A 9,123-nucleotide genomic window follows, 5' to 3' on the forward strand; every position below is an offset into this window, starting at 1 on the left:
GTGAGAGGCAGGGTACACCCTGGACAAGTCGCCAGGTCATTGCAGGGCTGACACAGAGACAAACAACCATTCACATCTACGGTCAATTTAGAGCCACCAACCTGCATGTCTTTGGACTGTGGGGAAAACCGGAGCACCCGGAGGAAACCCACACAGACATGGGGAGAACATGCAAACTCCACACAGAAAGGCCCTCGTCGGCCGCTGGGCTCGAACCCAGGACCTTCTTGCTGTGAGACGACAGTGCTAACCACTACACCACCCTGCCACCCGTTTTCTTGGCATACAGACTTACTTTAGGTTGTTTCTTGTTGCAGAAACTTGCAGGGGAAAAACTCATTCTATTGCAAGTCCACTTGCAGATTCACAGTTTAGCAATAAAATGGTTTTCTATCACAAAGGTCTAACACAGCAGGCCTACAGCTTGTAAACAAGACCCTTTGACACTCAAAATCATTTTTATTTCTCCTGCTCTAACAAAACTACTTCAACTCAGGAAGCTGATTAGTTGAATCTGGTGTTAGAGTAGGGCAAGCAGTAAAATGTGGAGGACAGGTAGGAGGGTCTCTAGGATTAGGGCTGGGAATCTGTACCATACACCGCTCATATATCATTCAGCGGCAGGTTTGTGTGTGTCTTCACCCTGTGCTTAAAAATCATACAAAACCCTACATATTTACATGAAACGGGCCATTTTTAAAAAAATAAATAAATAGAAGAAAAAAATGGCCAAAAAAAAGGCAAAAACCTGTGAGATTTAAGACAAATAACTAGATATTCAATTAGGACAAAGGAAATAAAAGGAGGAAGAGTTCATATGGGTGTGTGGTTGCTGATGCACTGTGGCTGAGCTGCATTGCTGGGAAATTAGCTGTCATTAACACGTCGCAATTTATGGATGATTTACCAACATATGTACACGATTACAAAGAAAATCAGTGGAAATTTAGCACTTTTTGTGGTTACTGCCTCATAGAGGTGGAACCACTATGTCAACGTGTTGTAAGAATGTAAGAATGAGTGTAACAATAATGCGCTGCACACGTGCATTACAATCACCAGTCACAGATCAAACAGTTGATCTCGCGTTATCAAAGGTACACAAGAACGAGTGGTGAAGCCACGATGTCATCATGTTGTAAGAATGTAAGAATGAGTGGAACGATGGTGAAACTTCGTAACCGATCAGCACTTATCCTGATCAAGTTCGATTACCTGTTCTACTTCTTGATAAACTTCAGAACCAATCAGAACCAGAAACGAAATAAGAGAAACCTCGTTATAACTTCATAGTATTGGAAGATAATAGCCAGATAAAAAGATAAACGAAATTCACCTTGTGGTTCACCAAGGCTACTGATTCGAGATCAAGTAAGTGGTGTTTATTTTAAGGAAATTTACCTTTTGATTATCACAGCTTTTGAAAGGTCAAATGAAAGGTTTTGTCAGGTTTTTTGAGCATTTTGGCAGATATTTATGCCAAGAATTCCAGCCATTCAACAGAAACTCGAGAAGGCAGCGAAGACAACATTAGAATCTTTTGAGCGATCCGCTCGGTTTGCGATTATAAAAGTCCCATGTGGGAATAAATCAGCTCCTTTGTGAAAACTTAGAGTAAAAGTTAAAGTGCCATTCCACCATTGGATGTATTCTTTGGCATAAAATACAATATATTTTGACAACATATATAAATGGTATCACTAGATAGAGAAATCTTTTAGCTTCAAAATGATATATCAAACATAATTTTTTGACAACGACAAGTATATTAATTTTGCGACCAAAGTCACCTACCCTTTTAATTTCCGCGCGTGATGTCATCGGCAGGTTCCCCTTCTTGTGTACCACGTGACGTGTGATGTGGCACATATTATCAGCAATGGCAGATAGAACGCGATAAAAATAATACCAATAAATCTAGCTAATACCAATAAATCTAGCTAACTGAAAGATTAACTCAAAATTTTTCGCAATTTTTTTGGCCCCCATATACGAGGAGAAATGACTCTCTCACTTTGGGGGTTTCCTGGTCTAAAAATAGACCGACACATGGTACACAAGAAGGGGAACCTGCCGATGACATCACGTTTCACTACCGCGCGGAAATTAAAAGGGTAGGTGACTTTGGTCGCAAAATTAATATACTTGTCGTTGTCAAAAAATTATGTTTGATATATCATTTTGAAGCTAAAAGATTTCTCTGTCTAGTCATGTTGTCATAAAATATATTGTATTTTATGCCAAAGAATACATCCAATGGTGGAATGGCACTTTAAAAGTATAATTGGTCAAACTTCTGCTATTCGCTTAAATTTTTTCATTTTAGAGTCTTTATACTACATTTGCGAAACCAAATGTGCTCATTCGTACTAAATAATGCTTCTAAGACAATTCATCAACAAGTGCTTTCTTACTATTTTGAAGATAGATCTAGTTCACAGCACTGTATTTTGAACAAAACACAGTAAACAAAATTGGTAACCAAAATGCTCCAAGCCCTGATGCTGCTCACAGCTTGGTGATGCTTGCAAGAGATGAAGTCAGTAGAATTGATAACATGTACAGTATATATGCTATATTTACTGTATGGACATGGGATCAGAAAACAATTTTATTTATAAGCAGTAGCCACATGTACCCAAAGGGTACCTATTTTTTTTTGGGCCTATGAGAATATACTGAATGCCACTTTACTAAAAGACAAATCAGCCCCAATATCTGTATCACTTATTTTTAGGGTGTATGTATAGAAAGACCTGGTCCATTTAGCTAGCTGTCCTCTTATCACAGTGCCAACAGGGTTATGTTAAACGGGCAGTGAAGCATCAGGCTGATCTGAGGCTATCCATCATCAAGTTCGTGTGGGCAAACATAGAAACATAAAAGCAGAGGCAGAGACGACCCTGCACAGGAGGGGAGAGGCTGTAACTGAATTTATATTATATTACACATTGAAATGTGACCCTGTAATGACATCACTGAAATTTAATCAAGCCCTTGATTCGGTATTACTTAAGTTGAACTAGTATCCTTCCTCCTGCAAAATTAGAAAATTGAATACGGCTGCTGTTTTGGTTGGAGAGGACCGAAGATGCAGCCGGATTTAGAATGGGACATATATTTGGAAACATGAAAAGTGCGTACTTTTAGAGCAAAGCAACAGTGATCGAGGTTTACATAAGAATTATTTATTCATATTTGTGTCTATTCAAACATAAGTGTCTGATATCATATAGCAACTAAGCTAATAAGCACTTTTAAAAGCCATTGAGGGAGTGGGGAGGGGAGTATGAAGGCTGTCGCTGAAGTTGTTGTGCTGTTGACACTGAGAGGGCTTTAAAGATGCTGGCTCAGAGGATGATTGACACGTTCATAATTCCTCTATTACGTACTTGAGTGATCTGCTCCAGCACTAAAGTCAGAAACAACACACTCAACAGTCCTGGGTGCTTTAACATCAACTAGGCAAGGTGAAGAAAAGAAACACATTTGTAACTGGAAGTTTACGATAAAAGGTCTGGTCCCACAATAACAATGACTATAACTACAACTATAATGATAACTATGAATAAATCAGTCAGTCCCCTGCAGTTTATGTGGTTGGTGGTCACACCAGACCGATAACGATACCTATAACCCAGGCCTGGGTTATTATAGGTATCGTCTCTGTTGGTTTGGACACGTCCAACGCAGTAATTCTTGGATCAACAGATGTACTACCTTGGAAGTTGAAGGAGTGAACAACCGTGGCCAACCTCGAAAAAGATGGAAAGAATCTGTCTGTGCTGACTTGAGGCTATGGAATATCGCAGAGGAGGCAACTCAAGGCCGTGCTGAATGGAGAGCTCTGCTGAAGACTGCTAGTCATACACACATCTGACATGTCAGCTGACTCAAAACGGATAGTGAGTGAGTGAGTGAGTGGTGAGATTGCTTCTGGAGCGATTTTTCCAGGCCTGGACCTGATCTGATAAAACATCTGACCAATCAGATAACTGTTTACATGTGATGTCGTCTGAGTATATGCTATGTTCCCTGGGCATTTTTGTACATCCTTGCTGCATCATGAAGTCACAGAATATGGATTCATAATCTCATCTCATCTCATTATCTCTAGCCGCTTTATCCTGTTCTACAGGGTCGCAGGCAAGCTGGAGCCTATCCCAGCTGACTACGGGCGAAAGGCGGGGTACACCCTGGACAAGTCGCCAGGTCATCACAGGGCCGATACATATGCCCCGTTTCCACCAAAGCAGTTCCAGGGCTGGTTTGGGGCCAGTGCTTAGTTTGGAACCGGGTTTTCTGTTTCCACTGACAAAGAACTGGCTCTGGGGCCAGAAAAACTGGTTCCAGGCTAGCACCAACTCTCTGCTGGGCCAGAGGAAAGAACCACTTATGTCAGCGGGGGGGCAGAGTTGTTAAGACCAACAACAATAACAAGACCGCGAAAGATCGCCATTTTTAAGCGACGAGAAGCAGCAGCTGTACAAACGCGAAGTCATCCATTATTATTATTGTTGTTGTTGTTGCTGCTGCTGCTTCTTCTGTGTTGTTTTTGCTTTGATATTCGCGCCAAGGTTTATGTAAACGTAGCGCCGTAACTTCCGTATACAGCGACGTAACTGATGTATACAGCGACGTAATGACGTGGCTCCGCTTAGCACCGCGAGCGATGGAAAAGCAAACTGGTTCTCAGCTGGCTCGCAAGTTGAACGAGTTGTGAACCAGTACCAGCACTGGCCCCGAACCAGCCCTGGAACTGATTTGGTGGAAAAGGGTTAATAGACACAGACAACCATTCACACTCACATTCACACCGACGGTCAATTTAGAGTCACCAGTTAACCTAACCTGCATGTCTTTGGACTGTGGGGGAAACCGGAGCACCCGGAGGAAACCCACACAGACACGGGGAGAACATGCAAACTCCGCACAGAAAGGCCCTCGCCGGCCACGGGGCTTGAACCTGGACCTTCTTGCTGTGAGGCGACAGCGCTAACCACTACACCACCGTGCCGTCCGTAAATTATTAGCATCCGTGATGCATTCATAGTAAAATCCGTAACCACTCTGTATTTTGTATCCTTTTTTATGATATTTCCGTAGTCTGTGACCTATCCGTATTTTGTCAACCACCAGAGTATGTACATGGGTTGTTTTGGAGTCTAAGCTGTACAGTAAGACGCGGAATAATGTGCTACTACTTGGAAAAAACTTCCATGACTATTCCTGACTTGCATGCATTTACAGTATTTACCTGAGTGGCAGGACCAACTGATATTATAGTCGGAATTATAGTTGTGGTGTGACTGCTCCAGAATGGAACTAAATTCAGGTATAGGTATAGTCATAGTTGTAGTTATAGATATAGTTATAGTTATTAGCGTTGTGGGACCGGGCCCTAAGACTAGACTCATCACTCACTTTCAAGTTAAACTTGGCCGAATGTTTGTTGGTGAGGACACAATTATGAAGTGTGAGATACACAATTTAGATTAATATCTGTCCCACTCGGCACGGTGGTGTAGTGGTTAGCGCTGTCGCCTCACAGCAAGAAGGTCCTGGGTTCGAGCCCCGGGGCCGGCGAGGGCCTTTCTGTGCGGAGTTTGCATGTTCTCCCCGTGTCCGCGTGGGTTTCCTCCGGGTGCTCCGGTTTCCCCCACAGTCCAAAGACATGCAGGTTAGGTTAACTGGTGACTCTAAATTGACCGTAGGTGTGAATGTGAGTGTGAATGGTTGTCTGTGTCTATGTGTCAGCCCTGTGATGACCTGGCGACTTGTCCAGGGTGTACCCCGCCTTTCGCCCGTAGTCAGCTGGGATAGGCTCCAGCTTGCCTGCGACCCTGTAGAAGGATAAAGCGGCTAGAGATAATGAGATGAGATGAGATCTGTCCCACTGACAGACTTTTTTTTTTTTCAACATAAACAGTGGTTCTCTCATAGCTCAAAAGAAGCTTCCAGTCTGAGGCCACCTACTGTGATGGGCAGGGGAAAAGGCGAAGAACATCAGAGCCTGTTGAATCAGGCAGCAACAAAATGAATATTCTTCACCTGCCTGCTTGTGTTGACTCCTCTTGTTTAGATTTCACAGTGGGGGAAAACAAAAGAAAACCGCATATTTACTTTTAATTGAAAGGAAATTAAAGACGCATCCACATCCGCAAATGACAAAGGAGGATCAGAAGGCTTGCGAGCGATGATAGCTTTTGTTTAAAACAGATTTCATAAAGAAAACCCCCCACTGATAATGATAAAGCAGGGAAAAAAAAAGTCTTGGACATTTCTTCAAATACAATTACCTCTGCATCACCTGATTCAATCAAATAAATTTGCATTCTGTTTGCATCCAGTGTTCCGTGGCCCAGTAAACAAGACAGGGAGAATAAATCTGATGTGTTTTCATGGTTCTGCCTGCCCCCCTCCCTGTTTGCTACATTTTATTTGGAATATTTGAATTCTCATGAATCTGTAAATACCTGTCATGTGCAGATGAAATTAAAATGCTTTTGGAGCAAGGAGCATCCTCTCGTGATCAGACGAGAATGATGCCATGTTTGAAGGTGAATATGAGAGTGTTTGTTGGAGATGTTGTCAGGCTGAAGAGAGAACGGTGACTGACACACAGCACAGGCTGGGCAGTGAGATAATGTTCAACTTAACTGCCAGGGTGCTCTTGGATCACACACCTCTTAGCCTTACTACTGAACTTGAACAAAAGCATCAAGATGCTGAAGTCAAACTAGACCCGATGCTTTTAATAAGAAGATATAATTCCGTTTGTGTTCTTTACGTATGTCATAATAATGTAAAATAGCTAGGCAGATAGTTAGATTATCAAGCAAATAGTGAGATTAGTACAGCGCAGCAGATCCATAATAACCATCCTGACAGTTTGTCTAGAAATAAATCACATTAAGAGACTGTTAAGGATAATTCTGTAAGGAATAAAACAAGACAAGGTATGCAGTTATGGGAAAATAATCCACGACAGGTAGAATGATGCAGCCCAATGCAAAAGTGGAATTACTGTTATTATCACAAAGATGATACTTTTCCCATACAGTGGTGCTTGAAAGTTTGTGAACCCTTTAGAATTTTCTATATTTCTGTATAAATATGACCTAAAACATCATCAGATTTTCACACAAGTCCTAAAAGTAGATAAAGAGAGCCCAGTTAAACAAATGAGACTAAAATATTATACTTGCTCATTTATTTATTGAGGAAAATGATCCAATATTACATATCTGTGAGTGGCAAAAGTACATGAACCTTTAGGATTAGCAGTTAATTTGAAGGTGAAATTAGAGTCAGGTGTTTTCAATCAATGGGATGACAATCAGGTGTGAGTGGGCACCCTGTTTTATTTAAAGAACAGGGATCTATCAAAATCTGATCTTCACAACACATGTTTGTGGAAGTGTATCATGGCATGAACAAAGGAGATTTCTGAGGACCTCAGAAAAAGCGTTGTTGATGCTCATCAGGCTGGAAAAGGTTACAAAACCATCTCTAAAGAGTTTGGACTCCACCAATCCACAGTCAGACAGATTGTGTACAAATGGAGGAAATGCAAGACCGTTGTTACCCTCTCCAGGAGTGATCGACCAACAAAGATCACTCCAAGAGCAAGGCGTGTACCGTAATAGTTGGCGAGGTCACAAAGGACCCCAGGGTAACTTCTAAGCAACTGAAGGCCTCTCTCACATTGGCTAATGTTAATGTTCATGAGTCCACCATCACGAGAACACTTAATAACAATGGTGTGCATGGCAGGGTTGCAAAGAGAAAGCCCCTGCTCTCCAAAAGAACATTGCTGCTTGTCTGCAGTTTGCTAAAGATCACGTGGACAAGCCAGAAGGCTATTGGAAAAATGTTTTGTGGACGGATGAGACCAAAATAGAAATTTTTGGTTTAAATGTAAAGCATTATATTTGGAGAAAGGAAAACACTGCATTCCAGCATAAGAACCTTATCCCATCTGTGAAACATGGCAGTGGTAGTATCATGGTTTGGGCCTGTTTTGCTGCATCTGGGTCAGGACGGCTTGCCATCATTGATGGAACAATGAATTCTGAATTATATCAGTGAATTCTAAAGGAAAATGTCCGGACATCTGTCCATGAACTGAATCTCAAGAGAAGGTGAGTCATGCAGCAAGACAATGACCCTAAGCACACAAGTCATTCTAACAAAGAATAGTTAAAGAAGAATAAAGTTAATGTTTTGGAATGGCCAAGTCAAAGTCCTGACCTTAATCCAATCGAAATGTTGTGGAAGGACCTGAAGCGAGCAGTTCATGTGAGGAAACCCACCAACATCCCAGAGTTGAAGCTGTTCTGTACGGATGAATGGACTAAAATTCCTCCAAGCCGGTGTGCAGGACTGATCAACAGTTACCGGAAACGTTTAGTTGCAGTTATTGCTGCACAATGGGGTCACACCAGATACTGAAAGCAAAGGTTCACATACTTTTGCCACTCACAGATATGTAATATTGGATCATTTTCCTCAATAAATAAATGACCAAGTATACTATTTTTGTCTCATTTGTTTAACTGGGTTCTCTTTATCTACTTTTAGGACTTGTGTGGAAATCTGATGATGTTTTAGGTCATATTTATGCAGAAATATAGAAAATTCTAAAGATTTCACAAACTTTCAAGCACCACTGTAATGCTACATCTTTATGTTATGGTGTTATCGTTTATCGACACCACAGCAATCTTTTCAGTAATGAATGGCACATTGTGCTTTTTAACTATTTATAGTTATGCTTAAATGTTGTGGAATGTCTGTAAGAAAAAGCTAATTCTTGTTATCACTTACGTTAAGAGCTGCACTACGAAGTGCAATCGAAAAGTTTCCAGACTGTTCCTGTTGCCAATGAACAGAGTGTGGCACAGGCATGCATGTGCAGCAAGAGCGAGCAATAACTTTCATGCATCAGTATACTGTGTGATGTCACACTGTCAACACCAAGACCTGTGTTACATGCGTTTTTGTGACAATGTGTATGTGCGTTTTTGTGATTTTACTATGGACCTCACATTTATACAGACAGCAAACATTCAATTCTGTATCAAACTCAAGAAATCGGCAATGGAGACCCTTGAAATGCTC

The sequence above is a fragment of the Neoarius graeffei genome, chromosome 27 (assembly GCF_027579695.1).
Source record: "Neoarius graeffei isolate fNeoGra1 chromosome 27, fNeoGra1.pri, whole genome shotgun sequence".
Taxonomy (NCBI): domain Eukaryota; kingdom Metazoa; phylum Chordata; class Actinopteri; order Siluriformes; family Ariidae; genus Neoarius; species Neoarius graeffei.